This window comes from Pteropus alecto, unplaced genomic scaffold (assembly GCF_000325575.1).
Source record: "Pteropus alecto unplaced genomic scaffold, ASM32557v1 scaffold42, whole genome shotgun sequence".
NCBI classification, from domain to species: domain Eukaryota; kingdom Metazoa; phylum Chordata; class Mammalia; order Chiroptera; family Pteropodidae; genus Pteropus; species Pteropus alecto.
In genome coordinates, this window is record NW_006434825.1 from 5,198,279 (window position 1) to 5,209,901 (window position 11,623).

Consider the following 11,623-nt stretch of genomic DNA (forward strand, 5'->3'; position numbering starts at 1 on the left):
TGTCTTTAAAAAAAAAAAAAAAGTAATTTACAGACCTGTAAAAGATTCAAATCATCCAGAACAAAACAGAAAGTCCCTTCGCCCTCACCTCCCACACCTCATTGCCCCTCTCCTAGCGTGTCCCCTCTCAACACCTGCACACGGTCACACCAGGCGTTATGTATGTTGGGTCTTATTCCACATTTCGTTCTGTAACTTCCGTTCTTTACCTAACAAGATATCTTGTCAGATCTACCTTGACTTTTTCTTTGTAACAGTTGCATTGTTTTTATAATATGGAGATATCATATTTTATGTAACCATTCAGTTTCTCCCAGAGTTTGGACTATTACCAAATTTCCACAATGCACAATGAATGTCACTGGACTTCCATGCGAGTTCCCAGCAAGGTCGTCTGTGGAATACATTCCTGGAAAGGGAATTGCTGGATCAAAGGGGGGATACACATTTCAAATTTTGATAGTCGTTACCAAATTATCTTCCCAAAGCTGCCTTCTTCTTTAAAAAAAAAAAAAAAGTTTCTTCAATTACAAAAGTAATTCCTGTTCTTGCAAAAAATGTAAAGAATATAAACAAGACCAAAAAAGAAATTTTATTTTATTTTTATTGGTTGTCAAAATGATCTTTAATTGAAATATTTTCCTTGGCAGTTCCTAATTATCTGAGCATTCCATCACCACTGTTGATGTCATCTGTGATGTCATGGGGGTGGCGGCCATCAACAAACATTGCAGCCCACAGACCAGGCAGTCCCCGAGATCTCTTTAATGGTTCCAGAGAGTTCTCTAGCTAAAGATGGGTGCCGCATCTGCTGGGCAATGGTGACGATCTCATCAAAAGTGATATTTCCACTGCGCTTGGTGTTTCTTTGCTTCTTTCTGAGTCTTGCTGGTTCTTTAATGGCTTTGGTGATCAGGGCAAAGGCAGAACGGACCAACTGCCTCCACCTGGGCCTGTCTCTTCCAAATGGTCAGTTTCCCTGTAACCCTCAGACCGTTCCAGTCACCAACCTTCTTTTGTCATCACCAACCTCTTTTGGAGACACACGCAGGAGGCTGATCTTGGGGCCATGGGAGACATGCCACCAACTTCCCCATGGTGCACCTCAGGTGTATGACTTTGATCTCATTGGAGCCGAACTTTGCCAGCACGGTGGAGGTGGCTGGTGTCGGATGAACCCAGATTCGGGAGGATCAAAGAAAGTTGCACCTTGGCCTCCTCTGAACCAAAAGCTAAAAAAAAAAAAAAAAAAAGCCAGACAAGAATATAAAACACTATAATTCCATCACCCAGAAATGCAACTATTAACACAGAATCTATTTATTTGAGTCCTTTTACTGTTGCATATATGTACATAGGAATTTTTTATGAAAATGTGGTCATAATGTATACTTTTTTTTAGAAACTTTCTTTTTGTGGTTAGCTATATATGGCAAAGATCTTTCCAAGTCATTAAAGAGTCTTCCATGGTGACATCAAGAAACCATGTTAACATAGTTTTAGGGGCAAGAAGAGGAAAGCTTATGTGGAAAGAAGGAAGCTAAAAATAATTAAAAAAAAAAAAAAAGACTGTGGTCAAAGCAATATTCGCAGCCCATGTGTGCGATATGTTCGCATGAACTTACTTCTGTAGAGGAATGATTCCACAACCTTGTTTCTTAGGCGTCTTTGAGAATCTGATAAAGCCATCTTCTTCCCAGCAATGTGTGTGATCGCGCAACTTGTGTATAATCCATGTCCCCTCCCCACCTAACCGAAGAATTTCTGGACTGTGGTCAAAGCAATATTCGCAGCCCATGTGTGCGATATGTTCGCATGAACTTACTTCTGTAGAGGAATGATTCCACAACCTTGTCTCTTAGACGTCTTTGAGAATCTGATAAAGCCATCTTCTTCCCAGCAATGTGTGTGATCGCGCAACTTGTGTATAATCCATGTCCCCTCCCCACCTAACCGAAGAATTTCTGGTCAATGCCATTGTTTTAAATGGTTGCACTGAAAAAATTAATAATAATAAATAAATAAATAAATAAATAGCCTCAAGATGGTTGGAGCATAGCTTACGTAACCCGCAGAATAATTTAAGAATATGGGCTCTTGGAGGCGGCTCCGTAGTGTAGTGGTTAACACATCTGCTTTACTCACAGAAGGTCCTGGGTTTGTGATTATGGGCTCCGTAGTGTAGTGGTTAACATGTCTGCTTTACTCGCAGAAGGTCCTGGGTTCGTGCCCCAGTTCTTAAGGGGAAACAGCAACATCCATAGGTCAGGTGGAAGTTGGCAGTGAGGAGGACTTAAAGAGGGGAAAAAAAAAAAGAATATAAGCTCTTAAGTCAGATACAGTATGTCAGATCCTGGCTATATTACCTGCTCTTCAGTCCCTCTGCCTGTTTCCTTGCTTGTAAAATTCAGACTGTAATAGGTGGGTTATAGGGCTGTCATGAGGTTTAAAGAGTTCAAATGTGTAAACTGTTCAGAGCATGGTCTGGCACGTGCTAATTAAATGTCAGCTCTAGTATTGCCAGCGTTTCTCACTACATCTTTGCACACATGTGTGATTACTTCCAGGGTTAAACTCCTAGATGTAGAATAGGTGTGTGGAATCATTAGCCTGTTTTTAAGGTTGTGGATACGTAATGCAAACTCCTCTGTAAAGATTCAAATTCAATCATTATTCTAGGACTGAGTTTACAGTGGTAAGCGCGTGGACAAAAATGCCTGCCCTCAGGGGATTTCTGTTAGAAAGAAGACAAACAGGAAACAAAATAAAGAAATGATTTATTCGAAGGTGACAAGAGCTATGGAGAAAAATAAGCAGGGGTGGGGCTTGGGAGGGCCGGGCTGGGGTGGGGTGTGCAATTCTAAAAAGGGTAGTCCAGGGAGCTCCCTGTGAAGGTGACATTGGAGCAGAGACCTGAGTGAGGGAGGGAGGAAACCTGAGGACACCTGGGGAAGGAGAGTTCCAGGGAGAGGGAATAGCAAGTACAAAGGGCCCACACGGGGACATGCCAGAGTGTGCGTGACGGGGAACTGGGAGGAGAGGACATGTCACCTGAAACTACACTTTGGGGCTAGGAAGGATAAAGCAGGTGTTCAAGGGGACGAGCAGGACAAACTGAATTACGTTTCCCTTGTTTCAATCTACGCTTAAGAGCACTGAAGGGACGTGACAACTCTCACTGTTCCCCAGTGAGAAAATCAGAGGTTCCTTGTTTTCTGAGCTTCCATTTGTGATTGTTTCAGATACTCAAGTCCAGTCTTTTTTTTTTTTTTTCTCCTTAGAATAGTAAGAACCAAGAGTAAAATGAGAAGATACAAGCTTGTTTTGTTTGTTCCTGGGCCATGTTCCCAGATGGCCTGTTTGCCAGGTGTGCGATTTTGAGACAGCACTAAATTCAGGGGAATTTAGTCTACAAGTCTGAGATGACATTACCCGGGTCGAGGGTCTACAAAGCATCAGCCCCAGAGGCACACACAGAGGGCAGGAAGGCCAGCTTGAAGGTAGCAGTTCAGGGCAAAGAAATGTTGAACCACAAGTTCATCTCGTGGACCAGTACGGTAGAAATGAGTGACCTGGAATTTCCACCCACTTCTTCAAACAGTAGAACTTCTGCTTTAATTACACTAGGAAGTTCCAGGGCTTGGGAAGGACCAGACTTTAGCCAAAATGATTATAAACGAGAGAAGGTGAATCTTGGTGCAGAATCAGAGTCAAAGGGAACCCTGGCCTGATCAGACATCATCTACCTCTACCCTGGCTCTCGTGTGATTTGGCTTGTCAACAATATGTCACGCCTCACCTGCCATGTACAGGCACAGGGCTGGGTGCCATAGGAGAGGATATCACGATTTGTATCTGCAGAAGCTGCCAGTTCCCGCCAGGGGAGGGAGGGACACTCTGCTCTATGAGAGGTTTGGCTAAGTGCCCCCTGAGCCTTGCCTTCTCCAAGTTCACATGAATCAGCTTGTTCTTTCTTTTTCTTCCCCTTTCTTTCCCTCCTTTCTTATTTCCCCCCTTTCTCTCCTCCCTTCCCTCCATCTTTTCTTCCTTCCTTCTTTCTGTTTTTCAGATGGACAGTTTCATCATTATGAAATAGGATTAGATAATAGATAACTTGTCCTGATAACTATACCTTTGTTTATTTTAATTTTTTGAGGAGAAATAAGAAATACTTGTTGAAAAAGATAAAACAATGTGAAAACACCCAAAGGAAAAGGGCAGATCTTCATCACTTTCACTGCTGGCTCTTCCTCTCCCACTGTTAACAATTTAGTGTTTGCTTTCCAGAGAAGACCTTTTTTTTTCCTTTCTGTATAGAATCTATATATGGAAATACATGTATGCATTTCCATTATAGATTCTATACAGAAAGGGATTATAATGCCTCCTGTTTAATTCATTACTGTGTTCCAAGCTCCTGGAACGTGATAGACATTGAAAATATTTGTTGAACGAATGACTTATGAATTTCTGACATTTGTCTCGCTCATTCAAAAATACACTATGTCATCTGTCTCATGCTTTTTATGGCTGCATAATATTCTATAGCATGTCTGCATCACTGTTCAGCCAGAACCCTATTGGCAGACATTAGGCTATCTCCGTTTTCAATATTTGAAGCCATTGCACCAGCATCCCATATACTCATGTGACTATTTCTGTGAGAAACTGTGAAAACAGCCTAATAACCTCCCCAAAATGGCCACATCCTAATCTTCAGAACCTGTGACTTTCTTTCCAGATGTGGCAAAAGGTGAGATGAAGTTAAGGTTCTTGAGATGGGGAGACATGCCTGGATTACCAGGTGGGCCCCATCTAATCATAAGGCTCCTTCTAAGAAGGAGGCAGGGCGATCACAGTTACAGCAGGGGACACGGAGTGGGGAAGGAGATGTGCCGACAGAAGCCAAGGTTGGATGCCATGTGATGCCATGACTGGGGGCCGCTCCAAGCCAAACAATGCGGACAGCCCCCAGAAGCTGGAAGAAGCAGGAAATGTGTTCTCCCTCAAGTCTCCAGAAGGAATGCAGCCTTGCTGGCCCATTTTAGACTTCTGAGCTCCAGAACTGTAAGATAATCGATGTATGGGTTTTTTTCAAAAAAATTCTTATTGTGGTAAAATACATATAAAATTTACTATCTTAACCGCTTTTAAGTGTACAATTCAGTGGTGTCAAATACATTCATAATGTTGTGCAACCACTGCCATCACCCATCTCCATAACTTCACCTTGTAAAATTGAAACTATGCTATTAAACGATGACGACTCCCCATCCCCACCGACCCCCTCCCCTGCCAAACAACATTCCACTTTCTGTCTCAGTGAATTTGACTACTCAAAGAATCTCCTATAGTGGAATCACACAGTGTCTTTTTGTGGCTGACTTATTTCACGAACCATAATGTCCTCGAGGTTCATCCATGTTGTAGCATGTGTTAGAATTTCCTTCGTTGTTAAGGCTGAATGATATTCCATTGTGTGGTGGTGGATTTCCAGGTGGAACCGAGACAGGCCTTCTTAGCTGAGACACCAAGAAGTGGTTAAAGCAGTACAGTCGTACCTCAAAGATGTTTCAGTTTTGGTTCCAGACTACTGTAACAAAGCAAGTCCTAATCATTTTGCTGTTCGAGGGTCTTGCCTTCCAGCTGTAAAAAACACAACACCTATGAAGTGCAATAAAGCAAAGTCCAATAAGATAAAGTAAGCCTGTATTAGAACATCAAGGCAACTGATTCCAAGTGGAATAACCAGCTGACAGTGTATGGATATATTTGAATCAGCTGACAGTGTAATAAAGATATTATCCATGAAAAAAAAATCAGTGACAATTTAATCTAACTTGTGATGCCTAAATTTAACAAAAGAGTTTATATAACATTTCAGAAGGAAATCAAGTCTAGTTTTGTTTTTTCTATTTTTAAAAAAATAAAAATGGGCTAAATCAAAGCTGATTTAATTAGATATAAAATCCTTTAAAAAATTGGTAAATATATGTCAGGGGTTATTCTAGCCTTTGGAGATACAAATGTGCATGATAAATTCTGTGCTCTTGGTGATCAAAAACTAATGTGTAAAATCCTATAGAAACATTAAACAGTCAGAAGAAGTAGCTCCTTCCCACAGAAGTTTTGCAGATTTTAGTCATTGTAGATTCTATTAATTGCTGTGCTATAAAAAAAAATTTTTTTTTAACTGAAAATTTTGCTTATCCATTCATATGTCAATGGACACTTGGGTTGCTTCTATGTTTTAGCTATTGTGAATAATGCTGCTAGGAACACAGAGGTACAAATATCTCTTTAAGATCCTGCCTTCAGTTCTTTAGGAAGTATACCCAGAAGTGGAATTGCTGGATCATGTGGCAATTCTATTTTAAATTTTTGAGGAATCTTCGTACTGTTTACAATAACAGTTCTACCATTTTACATTCCCACCAACAGTGCACAAGGGTTCCAATTTCTCCACGTCCTTGCCAACACTTGTTTTTTGGGTTTTGTTGATAGTAGCCATGCTAATGGGTGTGAGATGGTCTCTCATTGTAGTTTTCATCGGCATTTCCCTGATTATCAGTGACATTGAGCATTTTTTCGTGTGCTCATTGGACATTTGTATGTCACCTTTGGAGAAATGTTTATTTCAAATCTTTCACCCATTTTTAAATCAGGTTTTGTTGTTGTTGAGTTTTAGACGTTCAGTATACATTCTGGATATTAAAGCAGATTTGATCAGCATATTTGAGAATCTCACATTAAGCCAGAAATGAACTGAACACCTAAAATTCTTCTTTTGTGACACCTCTTCTGTCCTGCTCTTGTGTCACTGGTTTGTTTTTGACCTTGGGGCCAGACTTTACTTTTATCCCTCCTAAACTTCCTGTTGCCTAAGTAAACAGTGAACTATTAGAATCTCCAACATCAAGTTACTAATTCTTTGTTGCCATTTCAACACCACATGCTTTGGGAGAATGGAAAGAGAAAATAGATTTAGCTCCTTAAATCTCAGAAAGAAAAAAAGTTAATAGAGGCAACATCATAAATAATAGAGTAGGTAAAAGCCTCCATATAAAAATGCCTCAACTTCAGGGCTTTTAATGCCTAAGATGTGATTCATCTGGGAAAGCTTCACAGGACAGCTCAGCTCAGAGCAGGGACTGGATTTATGTTAGGAATTAATTTGTCCTTAGTGCCAGAGTAGCCAAGCCAGCCAAATGTTGGCCCAGGGTGCTGCAGGCCTCCTCAAATGCCTTCAGAGAGGAGGTGCCCTGTGGAACCCCCTAGGCTGCACATCCATGAGATAGGTACCTCCCTCCAGTCCTCAGAGACCCTGCCTCATATTTGGCCAGGCAAGCTCTCAAGAATTGACAGTCCCCTGGCTCTTTGTTGTCTGATTGGAGTGGGAGTGGGGGGTTATAAATCCAAAGCAAATTAGAGATTGGAGAGAGCTGATTCTACTCCAGCCGCTCTTCACAGACAGAGAACCAAGGCTGGTTTGTATGTAGACCTCAGTTCTCTAAGCTGTGCTTTGAGCAGTTTCCTCAGGGAACGGCTCTGTGGGCACTTTCATTCCGGCCAGCGGCAGGTGCACTGGGCCAGCCCAGGAAAAGCGCTTCAGACGAGGCTCACACACGCTCGTGTCAGAAGCACCAGGTTAGTTTCCTAGGGCTGCCTTGCCAAAGTACCACCAACTGGATGGCTTGAAACAATAGAAACATATTCTCAAAGCTGTGAAGAGCAGAGGTCTGAAATCAAGGTGCTGGTAGGGGCATGTCCACTCCAAAGAGTCTAGGGAGGTCCTTTCTTACCCCCTGCAATGCTCAGGGTTCCTTGGCTTACAGATGCATCACTCCAATCTCTGCCTCTGTCATCACAGCATTCTTCCTGCATGTCTCTGCATCGTCTTCCCTCTGATAATGATGCCAGTCCTATTGGATTAGAGCCCACTAATGATCTCTTCTTAACTTCATTACCTCTGTAAAGACTGTTTCCACATGCAGTCACATTTACAAGTACCGAAAGTTAGGATTTCAACATATCTTTTTGGGACACAAATCAACCCTCAAGAGGAACCTTCCACCAAGAAACAGAATGAAGCTGGTGACAAAGGCTCAGGGATGCTGGATCCTTCAGCCAGGCCCTGACTGAGGTATGAGGGCCTCTGGACAGGCAGCCCTGCTGACCCTGAGTGGGGAAGTCCGGACCTGCCTCAGGCCCAGCCTGTCCTGTGCTGTCTTAGGAGCCGTACTCAAGCCCGAATGTGCCTCCCGCCCTCAGCAAAACAGGAGCCCTGGCGTTTCTCAGTCGCGGCCTCAGGATCCAGTAAGCAATAGTTCTTACTTGTATGACTTGTATTACTTATTCCACCCTCGCCCCCAGAGGCTTCCACAAGCCCTCCATTCTACACACACGGGGCGTCCCCTGAGAAGAACTCTGGTTAATTAATACGACGTTCTCCCTCTCCCCGCATTTCTGATGTGTCACGGCGCCCTGTGCAAACCGGCACCCTGGGCGGCATCCGGGCGCCCCAGGCCTCCGCCTCAGTCTCCGTGCCGCTCTCAGCCTTGCAGAGCGAGGCTGCCCCATTTTCAGGGCCTCGCTGCCCAGGATGCTCAGATGCCCAGGTGTTTTCTGGTTTCAAAACATTGTAACTGACCTGCTATCTGGTCCTTGATAAGACTTCTCAGCTCAGTTAAGGTCTGCAATTAGGTAAAGGTTCATCACCTGGAAAGTACCAAGAACCATCCTGTCCTACTTGCGAGGGGCCACCCAGGCTGACAGGTTCCACAGGAGCAGTGAGGGGCACCTGGATGGCTTCGTCTCAGGCTCTTCCATCCTTGACTGTAAACGTTTTCCAATCCCACTGTTAGCTTTGTTGGAAAATTACAGCAGAGCCTTTCCATTGGGCAGTTCTAGAAATGCCACCTTAAAGAACCATGGACTCGCCTGTGCTGAACACTTTACCTGTGTGACAGGACCACAGGGATTAGAGTAGGAGTGTTCCCAGCTGTCCCAGGCCTGCCAGCAAGGGCCCTCACGCTGCCCGCTCTGTTTCCTTCCGTGCCCTTCCTGGAGGGCGCTATCATCGCTGGACAAGTTCTGGAAGATGGAAAGGAGAAGAACCATCCCGAGGGAACCAAGGTCGATGGCAGCACGTCTGTGGCAAGTGTCAACCAGGACAGCCATGCCGACTCGTCCATTCACTACACCGTGAGCGGTGCCTTCTGGACCTGGGCCCTGGCTGTAGTGCGGACCTGGCAAGGGTCGGCAGACATGTGTGGATGAGGGGCAGGGTTTTTGGAAAGGAGAGTAAGCATCTTATGGTTGATGCGCAGTATTACAGAGGATGGTGACTTGAGCAGAAGTGGCTGTGGCATATGTGCCTGGACCCCCTTTGTGTTCTTCAGGAGACCCGAGCACTTGTCGGAATGTCAGTGGGCTGCGTTCGTTTGGACCACACGGGTCTCAGCCTGAATGGGGTTCTTTGTGCGTTGCCCTCTATAATCCCTGCGGTAACCCTGAAATGGTGGTGATGGTGTTATCCCCCTTTTACAGGTGAGAAAACCAAGGACCAGGCAGGCCAAGCGACCAGTTGAGGGTCTCCCATGGCTGGTATATGCAGAGCTGGGATGTAGAACCCTGGCCTGGAGGCCTCGCCACTTCCTGCCTCCTTGGTGCTGTGTGGCTTGGAATCAGAATGGCCTCGATCTGGCTTGGGAATCAAGTGCTCCAGGGTCTGGAATTGGCTATAAATAGCCTCCACCCCCAGTAGGATGTGCTGTGTGAAGAGCACGTCTCTCTGCAGCCCAGGAAAAGCATCAGCAACGCCCACAGGGAGAGTGTACTAGGGCCGCCCCTGCGGAGAACACCAAGCTGCCTTCAAGTCCTGCCTGGAAGGCAAGCTACCTGACATGCTTCTGGCCAGTGCCTTTTCCCATCTGGCCTAAGAACAAAGGACACCCTCGTCCCTTACTCCCAGGACCTCATGGGCCACAATGGCTGGGAGGAGGTAAATTCGAATGGGTCCTTCTCAGTGTGTTGTCAGCCGAGGTAAATAAGTGATAGTCTCCATAATTCCTGTGCTGCCCAGAGGCCCCTGGCTGTGTCTGTTCTGAAGCAAGGGTAGATGAGTGAGAGCTCCAGCATCATCCCCAGGTTCAAGTCCTAGTTCTTCTGCGGTATTGGCCTCGCGACCTCAGGCAAGCGAGCCAGGCTGGTAGGATCCAGGCCTGGTCTCAGCCCACCCCACCACTGCTTTAGACCAACACTCATCCCCCTGACCAACACTGATATGGTGCCAAGAGGGTGGGGTGTGAACCAGACTCCTTCACACCTCCCACAAAGACATATCCAGAGTTTGGGGCTCAAACAGCCCATAGGGAGGGATAAATCCTTCAGATGAAGGGAACCTGGGGCTCAGGCTCCCAGCACTTTACCAGAGTGGCTGGAGAAGGGGATACCCCAACCCTCAAGGGCCCGCCTTCACCATCCCAGTGTTATCTTTTTGTGCCAGAAGCACATACTTCCACATCCAATGAAAATTCATTCAGCCATCATACGCTTGTAGGGAGCCAGCCCAGTGTGCGCCAGGTCTGCTGTGGCCACAGTGGTGGGCAGACAAGCACTCCTTTGCGGGGCTTCTCTTACTGCTGTCCGTGCCCTTGAGCCTGTGGCTGACCTGGTCAGATGAGCAAGCAACTTCATCATCTTCAGGCTCAGTTCCGTATCTGTCAGTAGTCCCTTTCTCCTGGTATGGCTGTGACGATCTGTAGGAGGTGGGGGGATTAGCACCTGGAACTAGATAAGTGTCCAGGACATGTCAACTATATTGTCATTATTATTATAGAATTACATTCCACTAGTATATAAACTTCAGGGCAGGCCTGACACAGACTGTTTCATTTATTTTTCCCTTCTAGAATGGAAGAAGATACAAGAACACTGAATTAGGACTCAGAGGACCCAGGTTTAAGGTTTATTTACTCAATAATCCAATGACCATGGATTGACTTCCTACTATGAGATCTGTGCTGGGTGCTAGAGGTACAGAGGTGAACATGACAGACAAGGGCCTTGGCCTCAAGGAGCTCATAATCCAGGGGGAGGGACAGGTGCTCAAAAAGTAAACACCTAAGTCAATTTCAAGCAGCAATCAGTGCTGGGAAGAGAATAAGGCAACAGCACAGGCAGTGACCAGGAGGGGCCATACTTAGCATGGGGTATCAGTTGGGTGCACCCAGAGATGGCACATGCAAAGGGGCAAGTGAAGAGAATTTGTTTGTGAAGGGGCTGTCTACAGAGGTGTGGGCACAGTTAAGGGAAACCATCAGGGTACAGTGATGCCCCCAGGACTAGCCCCAGTGGGCAGCCCAAACCTCTCCTGGCTCTAGAAGCAGAGGCAGCCACTATCAGAACCAGCAGGGCCTGCAGAAGAGGGCCACCAGAGGAGCTCGGGAGAGGAACCAGCCACCGCCAAACCAAGGCCTGGAAGGGAAGGCATCTGGGGAGCACCCCCACCCCTCTTCTTCCTCCCTCCTATCTCCTGCCCGTGTTCCCAGAGGATGAAACCCACCATAACCACAAGGCAAGGAGCTTGAGTGATGGAGAACCCATGAGTCAACCGGCCAGG

General features: G+C 45.6%; 1 pseudogene; it reads right to left on the bottom strand.

The window, feature by feature from the left end:
* Positions 1-657: 657 nt before the first annotated feature.
* On the bottom strand, positions 658-8,512 carry LOC102878480 (annotated as a pseudogene).
* Between the last annotated feature and the right edge of the window lie 3,111 nt (positions 8,513-11,623).